Source organism: Vidua macroura, chromosome 3, assembly GCF_024509145.1.
Source record: "Vidua macroura isolate BioBank_ID:100142 chromosome 3, ASM2450914v1, whole genome shotgun sequence".
NCBI classification, from domain to species: Eukaryota; Metazoa; Chordata; class Aves; order Passeriformes; family Viduidae; genus Vidua; species Vidua macroura.
Window position 1 is genome coordinate 6,971,985 of NC_071573.1, and position 20,801 is coordinate 6,992,785.

A 20,801-nucleotide genomic window follows, 5' to 3' on the forward strand; every position below is an offset into this window, starting at 1 on the left:
GCTGTGGTCTGAATGGCACCCAGGCTGGAGTGTAAAAAGATTTGAGGAACCTTTGTCACTTGTTATTGGCCTCTGAGTCCACTCATCCTTCTGCAAACAAGTTGTAAACAACACAAGTTGGACTGCTGCCCTGGGTAAATATACATACAGATGATTTTTCCAAAGCAGTGCATCTTTTCCCACCTCCTCTTCTTACCTATGAAATTGTGATTGAAAACACTCATGAGCCAGATCTGTGTGAGATTGCAAAGGAGCAAAGCTTTGGGATTTGGGCACACTCCTCTTGATTTCTTTGCTTGTATTTATGGCCCAGCCACACCCGGGTGCCCGGTCAGGACGGGACAGCCTCGACTGACCGGTCCGTGGGGAGGGGCCGATGGGGTACTGGTGTCTCCACCGGACAGACGAGAGGACGCTCGGATAGCTGTATTCCTTGAGGATTTATTGCAGGAAAGGCAGAGGGCGAGGGAGAAATGAAGGGCGCAGTGAGACAATGTCTCAAGGAAGGAGCAGGCTCGGAGAGCCCAGACGGAAGGCGGGACTGGGTCTGTAACAGGAGAGGAGTGGGAGTGGTTGGGATACAAACGGTCCAATAGGGAAAGGGCAAAGGGGAGGAGCAGGGATAGGGTGACACACACAAAACCAATGAGGGTAAGGGGAAGGAGTGGTCTTAAAACAGGAGCCAATGGGGGTAACAGAAAGAGGGGACTTTCTAGAACTGGGGAGTACATCCAACACTGATTGACAACAACAAGGGAGGGTACAACATTTGACAGACAGATCCCCTTAGATTTCAGTTGCCTCCCACGGGAGTGCAGGGGCCCCTCCCACATTTGCTCAGGCCTGTTGTGAGCACAGAATACATCTACATGGAAAACTTTTGACTATACAAGGTCTTTTGGGTCCATTGTCCCCCAGACATGTCAATGGGCGGCCCTGTGGTGATGCCAAGTAGCAAAGAGCAGCCCAAATTACACAAACAAAACATGGCAAAAGAGGAAGAGGAGAGGCCCAGTGATGAAAGGATGTGGTGAGACACTGGCACATCGAGTGAGCTGCACTCCCATAACCTCTAGGCTAGATAGGTCTGGGTCTCACATTCTACTCTTGGTTTACTTAAATTTTATTTATTTAGTTACCTTTTAAAAAATAATCAAAAAAATATATACACTTAAAAATATGGCATCAAAATTTAAAGATACAATCAAAACACATTTATTCAAAACTACATCTAAAGGTCAGAACATATGTACATCTGTAACTATGAAAACTAGCGCATAAATCCTATTCTTCAAACACTCTTCAGGCAGGCGGCAGCTTCTTGGTACGACTGTAGCCAGTCAGATCTGCAAAGTGGAGACAAAAAGTTTAACAGAGGCTACAATGGAATCCTAAAGCATCTGAAGCTCCTTGTTTCATGGGACACACTTCCTGGAAACTTCTAAAGAGCTGCACAGGGAAACATACTCCTGCTGGCAGACACTTGAGGCAGGCCAGTGGAGAACCCTGATCCACTTCCACAGAGCTACCACAGGAACAGCCTGGCCTCTGGGCTCTCCTGGGCCAGCAGGGAGCCCAGAGCCCTGTGCTTTCCAGGAATGGCTCAGCTGCACATGCACCCTCCTGCTCCTCTCCCTGCCTCACAGCTGAGCAGCGCTACAGCTCCACGGGGCACTGGGAGCAGCACAGCTCATTGCAGGGGGCACATGCTGGGCACAACTGTTCCCTGGGAATGTGCACAGGTTCTCCAGGCTGGCACAAGACCCCTCCTCCCACCAGAGAGCGGCCCAGCTCCCCCCTTACCTCAGTGTGAGGCTGAGCCACGCTTGGCCTTCACCTTGTCCTCAGTCTGGAGTTGCTTCAGGCCCCCCATGCCACGACTAGGAAGGGCGATGGAGCGAGCGGGGGCCGAAGCACACCCTTCCTTAGTGTTTTGTCATTTTTGGCACAGCTAAGAAGTCAAATCCGGAGGTGTCCAACTCAGCACTTGGTCAGCTTTCTGGAGAATATCCTGCCTTCACCAGCCCAAAATGTTGGAGAGGTTCTGCTGCACGTGTGGAGGCTTGCTGGCTGCACACTTCATCAGCTTGGTGCCCATCACCTCATAGAGGGCATTGGCAAGCTTGGTGGCCACCGTGCAGACGTTGGCGCTTCAGACAGGCAGCGCCTTGTTCTCCAGGAAGGACCAGAGCACGGGCAGGGCGTAGCGCTGGACGACTTCAGGACTCCTGGCATAAACCCATTCCACAAGCTCTGCCGGGAGAGAGACACAGCTTCTGAGCCACCAACCTCAAGGCAAACAAGGATCTACCTCTAGTTTTGCTTCTTGGAAGCCTCTCTGGCTCAGATCACTGAAATAGCACACAGAGCCCCCTGATCCAGAAAGAGGCAAAGCAGCTGATCATCCTTGAAACAGAACCACCAACCCCTCAGGACTAATTTCTCCAAGCAGAGCCTTGTCCCTGTGGCAGACTTTGTACCGTTACTAAATCATTTCACAATCTCTTTCTGCATGAACAATGACTGAAATGTCAAATTGCCTTTTATTTCCATTAGCAAGTTGTCTAAACCCACACTGAAAGTTTGGAAATGTACCCTAGAGAGGCTGTTGAGAGATTTCTAACAAAAGGGATGTTTCCATGTTTGTAGATTTGATGTCAAGTGCCAAAAGTCTAATCTGACTCTTGCCTTTGCTCAGTGGCACACAGCAAAGGGCAGTATTAGAACACACTTCAAAACTCCAGCCTGCCAGAGATGGCTGCTGCTCGACAGCTGGATTAGAAACATCGGTGACTCGCCGATGTCTTTGCCAGAATGCTTTTGTGTCTTCCAACACGGAGCTGTTTCAAACCTCAGCGTGTCTTTGATAATTACCCAGACCCCACTGCCTTGGCATTTGGGCATGTCACATTTTAGTGGCATTTCCCCTCCCAATGTTAATGGCATTTTTTCTTATAACGTCCACTGAAGTAGGGGCATTGAGGGAGAAAAATGCTACACAGGTGAATGAAATTTAAGCAAAATACAAGTGTTTTCTCACATTTTCTCTGAAATCTGCTCACTGCTCATTTTCTGAACTATATCAAACACAGACAAAAATTTTCTACCAACAGGCTCCTTGCATGTCATCAACATTGAAACAGCTCCTGAAAGTACCCAAAACCAATTCTGCTAAGCAGGAAAAGGGCTATGGTAACCCTTTTAAAATGGGAGTTCACTTGACATTAAATGTAATTAAAGGCATTGGTGACTATTGAAGGTGAGGAACAGCTGTCTGTTCCTACTAAATCTCCGAGAGAACATTTGCTTCTTCTAAAGTAGTCCTAGTTTATGGTTAATTCCTTTATTTGAAAAAGAGATCAAAATAGCTGCAAAACTAAATTCCCTGTTGCTCGAGATCTACTTTATTCCAATGCACTAAATCCATGCCTCTGAGATGTGTGTTGAGTTTTGACCTAAGCTGTGACCCCCAGGCTCTGCATGGTTCAGCCTCAAAACTTTCCAAGCGAAAAGCAAGAGTTCTGTGAGGACAAAACAAACTGATTGCCCGAAACAGCCTTTGCCACCATTTTCCCTAAAGGATCACAGATGTCCCTGTGGCTCCAAGAGAGGAGCCAGCTGCGGTATTTTTAGCCCTCCTGCTCCTGGAGGTGGGTTCTGAGATGCCCCTGTGAGAGCTCAGCCCCGAGGCCGAGCGCTGCCCCCATCTCAGGTGCTGCACAGCTCTGCAGCAGCCAGGGGAAACCTGCCAAATACATCTGCCCTGGCTATTGGGCAGGAGGGACAAGCTCAGCACGTCCCGATTCGGAGGAGCTACTCTACTGTCTATTCCCAGGCATTCCCTGTAAATACTCCCTGGGAAGACCTCTTGGCTTAGAAGGGGAGGCCATACCTGTGATACGCTCTGTGACATCCAGCAGAGCTTGGCCACTCAGTTGACTCCATTAGTGGCTGAACTCTTTCATCAGTGATACTTTATCTACAAGTGAAACACATGTTTCTGCTCACTTTTCTGAGGTCATAGGAGAAAGGACAGTGAGGAGGGAAAGGGCAGGGGCAACCCTACTTTATAAAAATGAAAATGCCTGTTAATTTCTGAATCCTTTTCATCTTTCCTTCCAGCCCACTTGACAAGGTTTTAAATTCCAAAAGCAAAGCTCGGCCTGCTGTACCAGGAGCTTTGTTAAAACATTTCACATCAGGGACCTGAAGAGGTCAGTCACACGTAAGCAGTGAAAAGGTTTTGCATCCCAGAGCAGAAAGGAAGAAGCCCATACTTGGGACACAGAAAGGCACTGAGTCAGGCAGTTCATGAGTTCACAGAGCAGCTGAGGTGGAGAAAGTGGGAACTGCCCTTGGACACCTGCCTCTTCAACACGCCATTTTATAGGCATTTTCCGAGCTGACATAAATCTGTGTGGCAGAGGAATTTAGAGCAGCCCCTGCCCATGTAGTTATTTGCTAGAGCAATCTTGCCCCATGCAAAACAACATGTGGAACAAGGCACCATTGACAGCTGCATTTGACCTGTTAGACTTGGTGAATCTTAATTTCCCCTTTCAAAGAGAAGACAAAGAAGAAAGATGGAAAACAGGCAGGTAATGCTTATAATGTAGAGCTTTCCAGGTGGCTGCTCTGCAGAAACTCTGGTGGGCCAGTGCACCCTTCATGCCAACAGCAAAGCTGTTCATTTGGGAAATCAGATGGGGCCCAAGCAAACTCCAAAACCCCTTTGCCTCTGAATTCTAGCAAAGCTAGAGTAGTCCAGGACTTGCTCTTCAGACAAGCAGCACAGAGCCCATGGCTCCTGGGACTTTTGGGAAATGCTGACCACATTCAAGCCTGTTGGGGGACTGGTGCATAAAGACTGCACCTCCACAGCTTCTGGTGGGTGTCAGCTGGAGCATTCCACAGGCAACAGCAGCTATCAAGGCACTCAGCGTTCTCTTGTGTCGGAGAGACAGAGACACAGCTGAGGAGAGTGCCAAGGGCTCAGCCTCACCTAAATGAGCAATGGATCCTTCCAGTGCTTTCACAGCTGCAGCATGAACCCCGGGATCCTTTGAGTTCAGGTTCTTTGTTATTCCTTCCACCAAACGGATGATCACCGGGCCCAGGGCATCTTCCAGGAGGCCTATGATTTCTGCCAGCACGTCCAGCGCCTTCTGCTTCACTTTCTTGTGGCTGTCAGATATTCTCAGGACAAAATAATCAAAATTCTGTGAAGAGAACATGAAAGCTGGATTAAAATGTCCTTGTTTGAAGAGTGGATGTAGCACTCAGTAGTGTAAGAGATGAAAGGGATCCTTTCTCTCAGGTCAGCACTTGCTTGCACAATTCCACTGTTTTCCTGTGGGCCACTCGCTGGAATGGTTGTGCAACCTCATGCTTGAAAGATTTACTTCTGTTTTTAAGAGGTTTGGATGGGGACGAAATAGTTGCTATGGTATTTCTCTCCGTCTAAAAATCATTAAATCAATTCCATTTATTACTGCAAAAGGCTACCTTTGCTTTACAAGTATGGAAGCAGATATTTACAATGCCCATTTTTCTATACAGTTGCCTCAAGTACTGAGGGCAATTATGATTTTGCCCAAACTATGGCTGCAGGAGATCTAAGTGTTATTTTGTTTGTCTCAGAACCTGTGTCTGGAGAAGTGCAAGGCTCTGATCAACTCTTCCAGGATCCAGACCACTTCTCTAACTAACAGGTGGACTTCTGAAATGTAATGTGCTGTACAGCTCTCAGTGGAGCAGGTTCAGTCCCTTGACAGCCACATCATCAGGCACCTTTTTCTGGAAAAAGCAGCTACTGGGAGGAGAAGGCAGAGATCTGTCCTTAGCTGTTTTCCACCTTTTCTTTCCAAAGAGACAAAAAGGCTCCCCAAGAAGGGTGAGCACTGTCTTTACCAAGAGGAATAGGGACAAGGATGGAAATCAGTAGCCAGAGTTGTGCCTGTGCAAGACAAGGTGGAGTTGACAGAAGTATTCTTTAAAAACCCCTGGGTTTAAACCAACCCAGTCTGATACTTCTGTTCCCCTTGCAAACGTATTTTTAATCTGAATAAGGATTGCCACGCTTTCAGTTCCTGGATTCCCTTCACTTCACCCAACTGGGAGTAGGAGACAGAAGCAGTTACACCAGCAGAGACGCTACTTCCAAGTTTAAATGCCTCCTCATATGGGACGTGTGTGTCTTATAATAAGGAGACTCATCACTCTGGAGAAGTGTCTCTACGACCAGGCATGACAATCTGGAAAAGTGGCTCAGATGCATCTGAACAGATGAACAGGGGCATATCTGAAGGATCCAGAAAATCAGTAACAGAGAGAAAAACAGAAACCACATATCCCAGAACTATGCCCACGTTTCATTTGCTTCCCTAGAGACTAGATCCACAGCTTAACAAACCCACTGGGAACAATTCTCCTGGATCAACCTGTCTCTTCCATGAGCACGGGATGATGCTAGCCATGCTACTGAGGCATGTGGTCACTTTCCTGACACCACTGAGTGTGCCAGAGCTAAAAAAACCCCCTATGTTATGAGAGGAGCAAGTAGCTCTGCCATGGGCATGAAGAGACAGCAAGGACCAAATTCCTGTCTTAAATGCTGATTGCAGCACAGGAGGAAATCAACCAATCATGCTGTCCATCAAGCAACCTATATGAAGGACAGGAATATCAGGACAAAAAGTCCATGTTGAGACACCTGTTGACCAAAGTTGCTCAGGAATTGCCTTGCTACTTACTACTCAAACTTGGTACTGTTTGAGGGTAAGAAAACCATGATTCAGCCAGGCCAAACCACATGGATGAGAACTGCATCTTTGTGGAATGGCATCTTGCTTCTAGACTGGGACTTCTCATCAAAACACCCATCTGGAAAAGACTCCACTCAGATGAAAAAAACCCTGGTTGAATTTACTTCTCCCAAGTCAGGCAGCAGAAACTTGTCCCTCTCTCCTGGCCTCCACAACCCTGCCCTTGCCACTGCACTGGATTGTCTGAGCTGCAACCAATGGGTGTCTTTTTGTCTCTCCATTTTTGTGGAAAGCCCTCCAGAGAAGTTGTGTTCAGCATAATGCAGAAGTAGACATTTTTTATCCTAGAGCATTTGCGGGGAAAGGAAACAATGTCTGGCAATGGTCATCTCTGTCAGAAAGTTTTTCCTGAGGAAGAGGCATGTAAAGCTTGTCATGTGCTTGGTCACATCTAAGAAAAGTGCTCAGTACCGTTTGCTAGAAGGCAATGTGGCCTGGGGCTTCTTTGAGCCATCGTTCCTCTTCTCCACCGGCTCCTTGACAGGTGGGCATTTGCTCTTCTGGTTTTCCATTGCCTACAAAGACATGGAGAAACCCCATCAATCTTTAGAATATAAGATTGGATATTGCCTGTTTCAAACACCAGTTAGAATCAGGATCACTGCTATCAAAGCTTAGGGAAACATTTCCTAAGTTACAGAAGGAAACAGAGCAGAGATTCAGTGATGCCAACTCTTTGTTTCCTATAGCCCAAGGCAGGTTATGGGTGCTACCATACTGAGCAGCAGTCTAAAATCCCAAATTCATTAATCTTGAGTATTGTTGTAGTGTGTTTTGTTTGAAGTTCATGTCTGCCCCGTTCTCCTCCTTAATCCCCTCCTCTCCCAAGCTGCCAATGTTCCCCAGGTCCTCCCTAACCCCCTCCATTCCAAGTTGTCAGTCCTCCCTTTCCCCACCCCTTTTCTCCAGAATGTTCCTTGTCAATCCTCCCTATCCCTACCCTTCCTTCCAGAGTGTTCCCTGTCTATTTTGTTATACTCGACACCCTATTTGTTACTTTGTGTTATTCCACTCCCCTACTTCTCCTGATAGGTTTATAATAGTTTAGTCCCACCTTAGACCACTCCTCAGCTTTACCCTCACTGGTTAATGTTCCTGCAACCCTCCTCCTGAGTTATTGTATAAACTTTCTGTACACCCCCCGAGTCTTGTCTTGGGGCTCCATCTTGTCCATCCCATAAATACACTCTGGTTTCCCCCAAGACCCGTGTCTTTGTTATCTGGCGCCGAACCTGCCGATAGCTGGGATTGAAGAACTCGCAGGGGGACGGTGGCACCCCTGCACTCGCTGCCCAGCACGCCCCGTGACGGCGCGCTGCAACAGAGCATAAATGGGAATAATGCAAACTGGTAGGCAACGAGTGCTCTAAAGGAAGCAGCAAAAAAAATTGGACTCTTCGGGGGTCAGCCCATTGTGCTGGAAGTTGATTTGGTTCAACACTGACTCTCCCTGCTCCTGCACAAAGCCACACTCCCTTCTATATTTTCAATAAAAGAAGTAAATCCCCCCTCCAAACAGAAAAAGGATTTTTTGCTGGATGCTGCTGGATTCACCAAGCTTCTTCCAGCTCCACAGGGCTTGAGTGCAGGGCGGTATTCCCAAAAGACAGCTAGTAATTGTAGTAACTAGGCTTGACTTGTACATCTTTTGTATATTTGGAAATTTTCTTGGTACTACTACTTCTGGTGTCTTTTGCAAAGACACTGTTATCTTCAGTCTCTGTAATCTTCTATTCTCACTTAGTTGCTTTACTGGGGGCAGAGCAGGGAGAGCTTGGTGGAGGCCTTACTCTTAAATGTAAACCCATTTTCTCCTCTTTCCCTTTTCCTCTTTGTGACCGATATTCAAAATCTTCAAAGCCCCACTTTTTTCCCTAATAATATCAGTTCCTTTGTGGCCTGCAGATGAACAGGCTGAGGATTAACAGCTCATTCCCAGGTGCAAAATGATTCAGCAGAAGAAGAAGGAGATAAAGACAGATTGGGTATGTTTGATCTCATATTAGCAGTGGCAATACTTGCACAAAGGAGACATTTCTCCTGCCTAGCACTTACTTTCTTCTTAATTCTTGTCAGGATATCTTCCAGGTCACGGGTGGAAAGAGATCGTTCCAAAAGCATTTTCAATTCTTGGTGACTCAGCAACATCTTCACCATCTCCTGTCCATAATGCCATTTCACTCTGAAACTGTGGGTGTTCCCAGAGAACAAGCAAAACACATCTGCTTTGTTGTCAGAGCCTATTAGCAGTGTCTTGCTGCCATTGCACAATAATTTGCCTTTCTTTAGCTGGCAGGGAAGGCAGGACAAAACAGCTCATGCATCCTATTGATTATTCTGTACTATCCTATTGACTATTCTGTACAACTAGCTGCACAGGGGCAGCTAGTTGCTCTGGTGTTCTTGGCAGCTAGTAATGGAAATTTCATCATCAAAGTAAGGGGATTTCGGTGGTTTGGGTTGATTTGGCCACTAGGAAACCACAGCTTTCTTCAAGAAGAAATTTGCAGGGCACTGAGCCACAGATAACAGCATTGCAGAAATCTGCAGAAGGGGTTTAGAAAGACTGATTCCACTGGCTAACAACCCCTGAAATATTTCTAGGAAAGTCTTAATGAGAAACAGATGTTTGGGATCCTTCTGGGATGAATATTAGCCAACACTTTGGCTTTGTGTTGTGCACCTAAGGCCAAACAAAACTGTTTGACTGGCTAATCGGAGCTCTTTTGACCTCAGTAAAGAATCCTTCAAGACACAGGAAGTTGGCAATGCACCTTTTTGCTGGCCAACAGCAGGATACTCGCTCCAGTCATTTCTCCAGGCAACCCAGAGCAGTGGTCACAGCACCAAGGCTGACTGAGCTCAAGAAGCGTTTGGACAATGCTCCCAGGCACGTGGAGTGACTCTTGGGGTGCTCTGCACATGGCCAGGAGCTGGACTGCATGACCCTGACAGGTCCCTTCCAACTCAGCATATTCACTGAGTCTATGCCCCTTAGCCACACAGTGAGGTCACTTCTTATTTCCTTTAGTTTCCACTCATTTGTGGTTTTACCTTTCTGGCCAGACAGGAAAGGGTTTTCCTGTTTTAGGAGCTGAAATGAAGATCATTACCTTGTGTCCTGGTGACAGTCCTGAGCAAGCATCCCTGCCACGTGTGCCAGCCTGTCAGCCCTGGGTGTGTCTGCGAGCTTTGTGACTCCAATTCTCTCCATCAAGGACAGGAGGAGTTCGGCCGCACACTTCCGCACCTGGGCGTGGTGGCTCCTGGGAAGAGGAGAGCAAACCCTGAGGCACAGGGAGAAGGAGCAACAGCAGCACAGGCCTTGGCCAGAGCCTGCTCCCTGTCCTTGCTGGGGGAAGGAGGCCTGGGTTCTCCCTGCAGCTTCAGACACCTGTAGAAGGTTCTGTCCTCAGAGAAACACAAAGCTAGCATTGTACAGCAGGACTGCCTGCAAGGAAGAGGGAGGAATTCAGTCTCCCTGCATTATCTGATACTCAATTTCTTCCACACTGTTTTCTCTGAGAAAGATTAAAGGAATGGATCACATATGAATTATTTAGAAATTAAGGACAATTCATGTGGACCCATCAGAGGGCACCCACTACACAGAGCTGCAGCAGGATTGAGGCTCTTTCTACCCATTTCTCCCCAAATCTGCAGACCTTTGGAAAAAAAACAAATGCAGGGAAAAGATGCTGTAGGCTGTGAAGTTGCACAATATCCAGCCATGCAGCCTCTTTCTTCTGTGAGGCTTGGCAACAGATAAATCTGAGTGTTTTACCCTATTGCACAGCTGAGGAAAGGGTGGCAGGCATTTTAGCCAGGTTGTCCTGTTCTAGAGAGTGCTTCTTGGGAACTCTCAGGCCCAGCACCAACACTTAAGGCAGCATTTGCTTCAGCTGTCCCATGGCACTCAGCCTTTTAAGGTGCAATTCATCATCTCAAGGCTAACATGAAATATCAGTTCGAATAGAAAGTAGAGCTCTAGGGCCAGGACAGTCATACAAGACTCCTTTTGGCTGGAGCTGTGCCTGCTGTGCAGGCTGTGCCACACCCAGCACATTCTCCCCCATGTGCTCCACGCACCAGCAAGTACCCTCCTTATTTCTCAGCTGAATGGCATCATGAGGAGACATGGTTTTTCCCAGGGCCTCTGTGGTTAGCGCTGTGAAATATCCAACAGCGCTCACAGCTGCAATTGCAATTGTCCCTCTTCCCACAAAAGCACAAGGATCTATCCTTGGCATTTGCAGGCACTTTCACTTCCCCACGGTTCACCACATCTAGGAAAATCTGACAGACTGGGGGAATTCCAGGAAGCAGCAGGAAGCTGAGTCAGAGGAGCTTTAGTTTGGATATTGGGAAAAGGCTTTTCACCCAGAGGGTGCTTGGGCACTGGAACAGGCTCCCCAGGGCAGTGGTCACAGCACCAATCCTGGCAGAGCTAAAGAAGCATTTGGACGAGAATCTCAGGCACACGGTGTGACCCTTGGGCTGTTCTGTGCAAAGCCAAGAGCTGGACTTGGTGATCCTGAAGGGCCCCTTCCAACTCCCCATATTCTACAGTTCTGTGATTCTGAGAACTAATAGGCTGCAGGAGGGCAGAATTAGGTGACAAGAGGAAAGAAATGAGGTTGATGGGAGAATCAAGTCACTGGGATCACAGAAGATGCAGGATACAGGATCCTTCCCTCCCACCATTCCCATTCTCTCTCTCATCCCTTCCCCCAGCCACACACTAGAAGGTGAAGAATATCACTAAAAGAGGAAGAACCTACTTGACTCCCCTGTCCATGAGAGCAGTCATTGCTCGTGCAGGAGTCACATTCTCCACCATGATCCCCAGGGTCTGCCTGGCTGCTTTCTGAACAAACTCTGGGGAGTTCCACACCATCTGGAGAAGGACTGGAGCAACCTGATCCACCTCAGAGTCCATGTCCTCCTTCAAGGTTGCAAAGAACTCTCCCAGAGTGACGATTGCAGAGTAGGACACCTTGGAACGGAGGTTGGTCACCTGGGGAAGTCATGAGGGGAAACATAAGAATCACCTTGAAAAGAAATCAGTTGCCTTCAACAGAAGTCCCAGCAAATGACAACACATCCCGCTGTGTCCAGAGGAACATAAAAGCACAATAAGAGCACGAGAGCACAAGCACAGAAAGTGCATACTCTGGCACAAATTTCTGGCCTCAGCCTGCTTGCTGCAGGCCTAAGAAAAAAAATTTCCCTAAAGTGTTCTCCTCAATCCTTCTAAAATGTCCACTGCTTTGATTTTAGGCCCTTTTACTAGAAAATTAAAACAAGGGCTGCTTTCAAATCATAAAGGCACAAGTAATCAAGATAAAAGGGTCAGGTGCTCCTGTTCCAGAAAGCAACGCCCGCAGTTGAAGCACTCAGCCAGGAAACAGAAAGCACAGCCTCAGGTCTACAGACTAATTTTCAGTGTTTAATTACAGCTTGGGCAGAGGTTGGGATTCTGGCAAATAATGTCATTAGTGTCTCAGTTTCTGCATTTGCACGTTGCATTATAAAGGCACCTCACTCAAAGACAAGTGTCAGTTACCCGACCTACCAGTAAATACAGCTACATGTGCACACAGATCCTACAGCTAGCTGACAGACATTAGAAATAGAAGGTCTAAAACCAGAAATGAAGACGCATCCTGAGCACACATGGAGATGAACAAGCACATGTGGCAAGCACATTTCTCTCTCTCTCAGGATTTTTTATTGCGGTGCACAGAGAGAAATGAAAGAGAAAACAATTTCTATTTCTGCTCCTTCTTTTTCTCTTGTGGAATGTGTTTGGAGAATTGTTTACCCAGAGTGAGTGCTTGGTTGGGTCATGGTGGATTGTTTAGGCCTGACAGCCAATCAGATCCACCTGTGTCTGGACTCTGGAGAACAGGGTCTCGAGTTGTGAGTTAGTTAGATATGATAGTTAGAGAAAGTAGCATGTAGTATTTAGTATCCTCTTTTATATAGCATATTAATGTATTATAACATAATTATAATAAAGAAATCATTCAGCCTTCTGAAATGGAGTTAGACATCATCATTCTTCCCATTGGGTTCGCCAACATCTACAACAAGTGGTGACCCCGAACGTTGGATGAAGAATCAGGACCTGGATCGGTCCACAGCCATGATTTAACACGGGAACGGAGGTGAACCCTCTTGAAAAGGCATGTCCAACGTCCCTGCGAGGGATAGGGGAGGTAAGACGCCGTGGGAACCCTCTCTATAGGACCAGGTGCAGCCCCGAGCAGTTTGCCGTAACTGGACGCCTCTGCCTTCCTTTGAAAGGTACTGATTTTCTGATAATAGTACTACCCTGATCTGGGGTGGACTTTAACCTTGGGAAGAGATGTCTGCAGATTTCGACATTGGTTTGTCTTGTGTACGTGGCCCTATACTTGCCCTCTGGAGAGATTTGGCTCGGGTCAATGGAATTTCTATCCCTGATGATGATTTTTTGGAGTTTCTTGAATATGCAGACAGTCGTGTTTTTTTCGGGGATCTGGCTTTTTCCCTGAATACAGAGGCTTGGAGATCCCTGTATTTCCTCATCAGGCCAAGCATCATGCGAGATCTCTGGGCGTTTCGATACATGAAAGTTTATTTAGAGCTTCTTCCGATAGCCCAGAAATGGACCCCTTTTCCGATAATCCAGTCTTCGCTGCAGGTGCCCCCCCGCGAAAAGGGGGGGGCAGAGCCTTTGTCCGTGGCTCGGAAGTTTTCTTCTGCTTCTGCGCAGAGGGAGAATCCTCCACCTCCTCCTCTTCCTGCAGCGTACGAGCCCCGCCTCCACGTCCCTTCGGAGGGTGCGGGGCCGCTCCCGGCGGAGGCGGAGACGCCGCTCCGCCCGCCGGTTTCCCCGCCTGCAGCCGTGCCTCCTCCTCTCCTCTTCCTCCTCCTGCCCATTCGGAGCTGGGAGACACACCCGCCGCTGAGAGCCAGCCTGAAGCCACCTCGGCAGGGGCGGAGACGCCGCCTGCGCCGGCTCCCGCGCCGGCCCCTGCCTCGGAGTTGTCAGCCCCGCCTCCGGCACCGCCCGTCATCGCTCCCGCGGCGGCGGCTGCGGCTGCGCCCCCTGCGCCAGCGGCCGATCCCTCCACAGCGGTCGGTTCCGCCGCGCCGGTGGTCCCGCTCGCCGGCTCGGAGCCTGTTCCCGATGCGAGCTGTGATGATATAGAAGACCCCCAGCCTGCGGCGCCGGCTCCGCCGCCGACATCGGCTGTGATGCGCGCCTCGCCGCCCGCAGCGGCCCCCGCGCCGGCCCCGCCGGTCCCGGCTGCCCCGCCGCCTCCCGCGGCTTTCGCCGGGTCGCCAGGCGCTGCCAACAGCAACAGCAGCGAGCAGCAGCAGCCTGGGGCCGCGTTGGAGCGGACCCCGCCGTCTCCAATCAGCCCGGGGTCCCCTCCCAGCCTGTTCTCTGCTGCTGGCGCTTCTCGGCAGCTCCTTGTAGCTGCCGCGAAAGTGAAAGTTATGAAGTTTAGTGCCTTTCTGGGGAACAGTGTTTTTCTTGGTCCAATTCTTGCTTGGGTGGGGGATTCTCGCCGGAGCTCGAGGCCCCTCGCCCCTCCCGCTCACGTTTGGGGGGCGGGGGGGATGAGTTCTGGGAATGCTGCCGCTGGTCTTGTGCCCGGAGAGCGTGGGGGTGCTGCCGCCGGGGTCAGAGCTGCGTGCCGGCCCAACCGTGCCGCAGGTCCTGAGAATCAACATTTCTCTGGTTAAAACACCTCTGCTGAGCCCTGGGGCAGCTCTTGTGCCATGCCCTCGTTTGAGGAGCGGGGCCAACCGCGTCCTGAGAGGCTGTGGCTGCGGCCACGGCCAGGCGCGGTGCGGGATGAACACAACGCTGGAAGACTTGCCGTGACACTGGCCGCGTGGTGGGGCTGGGCTGTGAAGATGAAAATCCCGCCCGCCGGTCGGGCTGGGACCGATTGGTCCAGCCCCCGGCCGGAGGGCCCCGTGTGCCCCACGGCCGGGTTTGGGATCTTGGCTCTGCCCGCATGGACCGGGGCCGCCAGCTGCGCAGGGTCTTAAAGCCTGCTACTTACTGGGCATTCTGATTCCGAGATTAAAAAAAAAAAAAAAAACCAAAAAAAAAAAAAAAAAAAAACCAAAAAAAAAAAAAAAACCAAAAAAAAAAAAATTAGATTTAAGATTAATTAAATAGAGGTGGTTGAAAAGACAAAAAAAAACAAGAAAAAAAGTGGTTGATTTAAGAGTTTTGGCCATGGCATTTCACAGATTTTTTTCAGTTTTTTTTTTAATTTGGTGATGTTTTTTTGCACAAGAAAGGTATGTTTGCATGGTTGACAATCAGCCCAGAGTTGGTTTTATCAGTTGTTGCAGTCTGTGGGATGACATTCAGTGTTTTGGTATTAGATAATTATATGATGTCACATTTGGTTTTTGTTTATGAGTTTTTAATTGTTGTTTGGACTTTCTTCACTTGTTTTGTTTCAGGATTCAGCAGTTTTCTGTTTCAGCATTGAGAAGGACTTCTGAGGATATCAAGATCAACGTTTCCAATCAATGGACACCTTCTCCCGAGAATCAGTTGTTTGGACTTGAAATTTGAGCATTCTTTTAACTGTTGATTGGGTTTTTATGTTGTAAGTTTTGTTTTAGAGATTTGATAGATGGTTTGCAGGTAAAGGATCTCGTTGAACATTCCACATCAGCATTTGATTTGGCTTTTGATTGATAACTAGCAAATTGATAAGGGGACCTCTTGAGATGTGTTTGCTCTCTTTTGCAGGACCCTGCAGAAGAATTGCAGATGCAGTTTTTATTTTATTTTTTTAAATTTATACTAAAACGGTGATATGTGGCAAGCACATTTCTCTCTCTCTCAGGATTTTTTATTGAGGTGCACAGAGAGAAATGAAAGAGAAAACAATTTCTATTTCTGCTCCTTGTTTTTCTCTTGCGGAATGTGTTTGGAGAATTGTTTACCCAGAGTGAGTGCTTGGTTGGGTCATGGTGGATTGTTTGGGCCTGACAGCCAGTCGGATCCACCTGTGTCTGGGCTCTGGAGAACAGGGTCTCGAGTTGTGAGTTAGTTAGATATGATAGTTAGAGAAAGTAGCATGTAGTATTTAGTATCCTCTTTTATATAGCATATTAATGTATTATAACATAATTATAATAAAGAAATCATTCAGCCTTCTGAAATGGAGTTAGACATCATCATTCTTCCCATTGGGTTCGCCAACATCTACAACAAGCACATACCTACACTACACACCATGTATGAAGTAAGGGGAACAATTCAGAGCACTCTTCTCACCTCGCTGGTAACTGCCATGCAAATATCCCGAAGTCTAGAAAGCAGGACTGCTGAATGGGACTCGGCCAGCTGTTTGATGTTGAAGAGTGCCTTCTCCTTCAGCTCCCTGAAAGGCAAATAACAAAAAGATTGCTATTTCTCTCCATCCAAGAACTAGGCAGCATGCTCTGAAATGACCAGGCTGGCAGCTCACCCAAAGCACGGGAGGTGCTTTTCAAGGAGCACTCAATGAAATCGTGGAATGCATAGCCACAGGATGGTGTGACTGTCAAAAGCATACACAAATCCAAGAGGCAAAGAGAGGGGTTTCAGAGAGTCCATTTGTGGCTGTTTAAGAAGAGAGGCTTTCTGAAATTTCCGGCACATGGGGTCCCTCTCTCACTGCTTCCTAGAAGCTGTGAGACCGGGCCATGCTGCTGTTTCTTGTCACCTCCCTGTACCTGTCCCTGAGACACAGTCCCATTGGGCTGTTACTGGGGCATTTTCCTTCTTTGTCAGCCCCAGCAGGCAGTTCAGCAGTGAGAGTCTGCACTGGCACTTTGGAGCTGAGCTTCCCTCTTCAGTCTAGGCTTGTGTGTCACCCACTCCACCACACACATTCCCCAGAAAAGCAGCAGGATGTCCCAGAAGATTCCAGCTCTGGGCTAGAACTGTTGAAATTCTGGCTTTTCCCAAAACTCCCCTAGCTAAAATAACCCCCAAAACAGCAACATGTCCTTTAAAAGTTGCAAACAACTCCATCCCCCAGCACTTGCTTTCTGCAGGCCCTGAGCCAGAGGAAGGTCTGTGAGGCATCAGGGCTGCAGCACAGGGCTGGTGACCGATCCCACAGGCACCCCTGGGTGTCATCCACACCCTCCACACCTGCAGAAGCTCTCTGCACCTCCCAGGGCAGCAAAGAGAAATGGGGAAGAGAAAGCAGAAGAGAAAGGGCAGAGCAAAGGCAACTGCACAGGGAGATGCATCGTGGCAGATTTTTCATGCTTATCCCAGTGTGAATGGAGGTCTTATCCTTGTGTGAATGAAGCATCCACCAGGGAGAGACCAAAAATACACCAAAAAGAAAACCAGTATCACCTAACATTTGTAGGGTTATCACCTCTGGGCCTCCTTCTGCTTGTGTGTAATTTTGGCACACATTGTGAGTATTGGCAAAACATCTCAGGCCCATCTGAAGCAGTGTGAAGGAAGAAGTTGAATTACAAAAGTGCGAGATTCCTAGAGGATTTTCTTTCCTTTTCCTTCTCTTCTGCCATGAGCCCTTCAGGGGAAATGAGAGGCTGAGGGACTTGAAAGCACAGCTCAGTCCATTGCTCAGAAAGAGGAACTCCCTGGAGCTGCTTCTGGGACTCCCATGCAGGAGGTGACAGGGAGACCCTGTCACCTGCCATTGCTGTCAGCAGTGGGAGAAGAGAGAAATTTTACTCAGTCCCACTGGGCCAAGTGGCCCAAGGCAGCCAAATCTGTGCACTCAAAACTGCTGCCATCCTGCTTCTGCCCTTCAGTCAGCAAATCATCTTGTTCCAGAGCTGTCTCTCTTCCCTCACGATTTCCTCTGCAGCCCCATGGAGGAGCAGGTGAAGCGAGGAAACAGCATTGACCTGCTGCAGCTGGGGCACTGCTGCAGAGCAAGGCCAAGAAAAGGCTGCTGTCAAATCTTTATCCTCTCACTGCTCTGCAGTGGTTTCACCAGTGCCCTTTGGCCCTCTGGGCTCTCGGGGCTCAGAGGCACTAGCAAGACACGCTTCTAACCTGCCTTAACGCTAAGAGGGACACAGAGTGAACGGGGCCTTTCTTACCAGTCATCGCTGCCGAGCAAGGAGAGTGCCTTCAGCAAGGACTGCTGTGGGTCTGAAGAGGCTGTGTCCTTCTGCCCCTTCCCACGGAGCGGCTCCTTTCGGCGCTCGGCACCAGTGGCCGTCTGCGAGGTCACTGTAAGGAGAGGGTCGGCCATGGGCGCTGCAGCCCCGGGCGAGGCACCCCGCCATGGAGCGGCCTGCAGCCCCATCTGCCAGCCAGGCTTCCATGTGGCACACACTGGCACTGGGTCAGAGACTTCCCTGCTGTCTGGCTCCTGGGGCTCCTTGCTTTCTCCCAGCCTTCCCCAGCTGGGCACAGCTCCAGGCTAAACCTCACAATTGCCCCCACAGTGCCAGCTCCCAAGTGCCACAGCTGCCACAGCCAGCGGCAGGTTCCTGCGGCCGCAGAGCTCCCACTCCCTGCCAGACAGTGCCAACAGCAGGACTGGCTACCCCAGGAGGGAACCCCTCAGGTGCCTCTCTTGTCTCAGCGCCCTGATTTCCCCCAGCCCTGAGGACAGGGGCACTCTGCAACTCCCTGAGGAGAGACCTGCAGCTGCCTTGTGACGGCACCGAGCCAAGCCTGAGCAACCCAGCCCTGCTGGGCCTGGCTGAATCCCCACGGAGCAGCTACCAGGGAACAGCCATACCTGACCCTTCACACCTGACAGCGCCTCTGTTCCCAATGACTTCCAATATTCTAGACAGCAGGCAGCTGAGGGCACATTTTAGCCTACTATTGGGAAGGGAGTCGTTCATGGATTCTTTCCAAGCATCATGAACCTGTCCTCTTTCAGAGGTACACACTGGCTGTATTTCAGAGATGCTGAGGTGAATTGTATTTGCCATCTAATGGATGTGTTTGCCAACTCAGCAGTTTCTAAGCTTTCTCTTGTGGAAAAATGCAATATCCAGACAAGACAGTTGATGAGAAAGTCTTCCAAATGCACGCTGAGGATAAAAATATGCAAATACAGATGCACATTGTTGTCAGACGCACTCTCTTGTTAATTAGTTGACTGGGTTTGCCTTAACTGAATTTGTTGGTAAGGAAAAAATTTACAAGGTATGAGAAAAATGAGATGATAAATCCATTTCTTATGAAACCCCTTTCTCATCAAAAGCACTGTCAATCAAAAATGTCATGTTGTGCACTCAAAAGCTCATTTTCTAATGTGTAAACAAATACATTTAAGCTGTCTAAAATGATGGAGTATAAATATTGCACAGAATCTAGATGAACTGCTCTAGGCTCTAGGGGTTTTGTGCTACCTTGCATGTTCTCACAAAGTATGGAGGAACCATAACATCAAAAAATATTCAGATGGGAGCTAATCTGGCTGTCACTGATGTACCCCAGTCACTGGCATCAGTGATGGCACTGCAGAAGTATGTAGACATGCACATCTAGATTCACTGTGAATGGAGAGCCACGTCAGGCTAGTTCTGGTCAATTCTGAGCATGGAAGTAGCATCACTAGAAAAGAGCATTCCAAGTATCATTCCTAGCTCCCTTCTTCTTATCTCACTCTCCTTGGGATCAGAGTACAGGCGGGCTACCCACAAAAGAGAGACAAGAGCCACTAGGGACTATCTGCTGTGTATTTGCTGCAGGCAGCAAACGGCCTGGGGGCACCAGGCAGTCCCTCCTGCCTGTCATCTGCTACACACAGCCTTTACCACGACTTTATTCCGCTCAACTTTCCAATGGATCTCTAAGAACTGCACTTCTACCAACCTGGAGTAACTCAAAAGTAGATTTGCTGTTCATTCTCAGGGCAGGCTCTGGACTCAAGATGCCAGCTGCGCTGGCTCAGGCAGGAGGCAGTTTGTGCTCCTTGTGCAAGGACAAACCCGTGCAGGAAAAAGCTGCCACGGAGCAGGCTTACCTGAGGAGTTGCGTGGGAAGCTGCCATCCCCATGGATGATGGGCTTATTGGGCAGTAAGGGCACGTTGTCCTGCTTCCTCAAGACCTTCTTCTTCAAGGCACTACCAGGGGGTTTTCTCTGCACTCTAGAAGCTGTGCCATTGACAGGTGGTAGGCTAAAGGCTGCAGGGACCAAAGAGGAGCTTGTAAGTGGAGGGTGCTGGATAAGGTGACGATGGAAAGGGCCAGGAAACTTGCTGGAGGTGGGTAACATCTCTTTGTTATCCCAAAGAACTCCAAGTATAACAATGATATACCACTTAATACCAAGTATAGCACTAAGATGGGCCAATGATCAGAGAATCACAGAATCTGAGAAGAGTTTGGTTTGGAAGGCACCTTCAAGCGCCATTTAGTCCAACCCCTGTGAGCAGGGACATCTTCATCTCTGGTGTTTTCATTAGAAGGCATTGAATTTTGTTTCTTCCAGGTTGCAGCCTGGTTGAAAAGCATTCTTTTAGACTCAGCTTCCCCGGAGGCTGCTCTCCAGAAGAAAGTCTGAAGCCCCAGTGTACTTTGCAAGGCAGAATTTTCTACTCTGCAAGACTTTAGAGGTGAAGGTGGGAAGCTGATATATTCTGCTAGTGACTCAGTGAGGCCATGGGCAAGACACTTCATGCCTCTGTATTTTTCTTTGGGAAACAGAAATAAATCCTATGCAAGCTTCCACTCAGATGCAAGCCAAACAGACCCCCAGTCTGATTGCAGCAATGTGCAAAGGGCAAGCAAGTGGTCAAAAAGGACCACCACAAGTGTAGCCACCACTTACTTGCTTCAGCTGCATCCCTGGGCTCAACTGTGTCAGGAAGAAGCTGCAAGAAGCTTTCCTTTTGTCTACTTTTCTTCATCTCTTCCATCAAATGCTCTATGTCCTTCGGCTCTAAGTTCTCTTCAGCCAACTTCCACAAAGCAGCACGGATCTAGTTGCAATGCAAATACATCACAG

At 48.7% G+C, this 20,801-nt stretch overlaps 1 protein-coding gene and 1 long non-coding RNA gene across 2 annotated transcripts in view; both read right to left on the minus strand.

Annotated features, from left to right (window-relative positions):
* Window positions 1–20,801, minus strand: part of LOC128804518 (TOG array regulator of axonemal microtubules protein 2-like) — a 90,634-nt gene that overhangs the window by 32,019 nt on the left and 37,814 nt on the right. The gene's annotated exons all lie outside the window — the stretch shown is intronic.
* LOC128804753 (uncharacterized) lies at window positions 1,188–5,211 on the minus strand. Its single transcript, XR_008436181.1, has 4 exons — window positions 5,003–5,211; window positions 3,893–3,979; window positions 1,804–2,253; window positions 1,188–1,346 (listed from the first exon to the last, which is right to left on the minus strand). It is a non-coding gene; the product is annotated as an uncharacterized LOC128804753 (long non-coding RNA).